Genomic DNA, 2,500 nt, shown 5'->3' on the forward strand with positions numbered 1-2,500 from the left:
CGATGGCAAGAAAAACACACGACGGTGCCCCTCGTGGCTAGGCGGTTGCCCTTAGGCCGCACGATGGCCATTGCCCTGCGTTGGCTAAAGCACGGGCACGATGCTAGGCGTTTGGCCTTAGGCCGCACGACGGCCGTTGCCTAGCGTTGGCTAAGGCATGGGCACGATGCCACACCGACGGCAAATAAAACGCACGACGGTGCCCCTCATGGCTAGGCGGTGGGCCTTAGGCCGCACGACGGCCGTTGCCCTGCATTGGCTTAAGCATGGGCACGACGGCCTCACCGATGGCAAGGAAAACGCACGACTGCCGTGGGGTTTTGTTCCCAAGGCAACGGGTAAACCTCTGTAGCCATGCTGGAAAAACGCACGACGGTGCCCCTCATGGCGGCCTTAGGCCGCATGACGGCCGTTGCCCGGCGTTGGCTAAGGCGTGGGCACGACGGCCACACCGACGACAAGAAAAATGCACGACGGTGCCCCTCACGGCTTGGCGGTGGGCCTTAGGACGGACGACGGCCGTTGCCTTGCATTGGCTAAGGCATGGGCACGACGGCCTCACCGACGGCAAGAAAAAAGCACAACTGCCGTGGGGTTTTGCTCCCAAGGCCACGGGTAAACCTCTGTAGCCATGCTGGGAAAATGCACGACGGTGCCCCTCACGGCTAGGAGGTGGGCAATAGGCCGCACGACGGCCGTTGCCCTGCGTTGGCCAAGGCGTGGGCACGACGGCCACACCGACGGCAAGGAAAATGCACTACGGTGCCCCTCATGGCTAGGCGGTTGGCCTTAGGCCGCACGATGGCCGTTGGCTTGCGTTGGTTAAGGCATCGGCACGATGGCTCACCGACGGCAAGAAAAACGCACGACGGTGCCCCTCATGGCTAGGCGGTTGACCTTAGGCCACACGACGGCCGTTGCCTTGCGTTGGCTAAGGCATGGGCACGACGCCACACCCACGGCAAGAAAAATGCACGACGGTGCCCCTCGTGGCTAGGCGGTTGGCCTTGGGCCGCATGACGGCCGTTGCCTTGTGTTGGCAAAGGCATGGCCACGATGCCACACCGATGGCAAGACAAACACACGACGGTGCCCCTCGTGGCTAGGCGGTGGGCCTTAGGCCGCACGACGGCCGTTGCTTGCATTGGCTAAGGCATGGGCACGACGCCACACCGATGGCAAGGAAAACGCACGACGGTGCCACTCATGGCTAGGCGGTGGACCTTAGGCCGCACGACGGCCGTTGCCTTGCATTGGCTAAGGCATGGGCACGACGGCCGCACCGACGGCAAGAAAAACGCACGACTGCCGTGGGGTTTTGTTCCCAAGGCCACGGGTAAACCTCTGGAGCCATGCTGGAAAAACGCACGACGGTGCCCCTCACGGCTAGGCGGTGGGCCTTAGGCCGCACGACGGCCGTTGCCCTGCGTTGGCCAAGGCTTGGGCACGACGGCCACACCGACGGCAAGGAAAATGCACGACGGTGCCCCTCATGGCTAGGCAGTTGGCCTTAGGCCGCACGTTTCCTTGCCGTCGGTGTGGCCGTCGTGCCCAAGCCTTGGCCAACGCAGGGCAACGGCCGTCGTGCGGCCTAAGGCCCACCGCCTAGCCGTGAGGGGCACCGTCGTGCGTTTTTCCAGCATGGCTCCAGAGGTTTACCCGTGGCCTTGGGAACAAAACCCCACGGCAGTCGTGCGTTTTTCTTGCCGTCGGTGCGGCCGTCGTGCCCATGCCTTAGCCAATGCAAGGCAACGGCCGTCGTGCGGCCTAAGGTCCACCGCCTAGCCATGAGTGGCACCGTCGTGCGTTTTCCTTGCCATCGGTGTGGCGTCGTGCCCATGCCTTAGCCAATGCAAGCAACGGCCGTCGTGCGGCCTAAGGCCCACCGCCTAGCCACGAGGGGCACCGTCGTGTGTTTGTCTTGCCATCGGTGTGGCATCGTGGCCATGCCTTTGCCAACACAAGGCAACGGCCGTCATGCGGCCCAAGGCCAACCGCCTAGCCACGAGGGGCACCGTCGTGCATTTTTCTTGCCGTGGGTGTGGCGTCGTGCCCATGCCTTAGCCAACGCAAGGCAACGGCCGTCGTGTGGCCTAAGGTCAACCGCCTAGCCATGAGGGGCACCGTCGTGCGTTTTTCTTGCCGTCGGTGAGCCATCGTGCCGATGCCTTAACCAACGCAAGCCAACGGCCATCGTGCGGCCTAAGGCCAACCGCCTAGCCATGAGGGGCACCGTAGTGCATTTTCCTTGCCGTCGGTGTGGCCGTCGTGCCCACGCCTTGGCCAACGCAGGGCAACGGCCGTCGTGCGGCCTATTGCCCACCTCCTAGCCGTGAGGGGCACCGTCGTGCATTTTCCCAGCATGGCTACAGAGGTTTACCCGTGGCCTTGGGAGCAAAACCCCACGGCAGTTGTGCTTTTTTCTTGCCGTCGGTGAGGCCGTCGTGCCCATGCCTTAGCCAATGCAAGGCAACGGCCGTCGTCCGTCCTAAGGCCCACC

The sequence above is a fragment of the Coffea arabica genome, chromosome 7e, assembly GCF_036785885.1.
Source record: "Coffea arabica cultivar ET-39 chromosome 7e, Coffea Arabica ET-39 HiFi, whole genome shotgun sequence".
NCBI classification, from domain to species: Eukaryota; Viridiplantae; Streptophyta; class Magnoliopsida; order Gentianales; family Rubiaceae; genus Coffea; species Coffea arabica.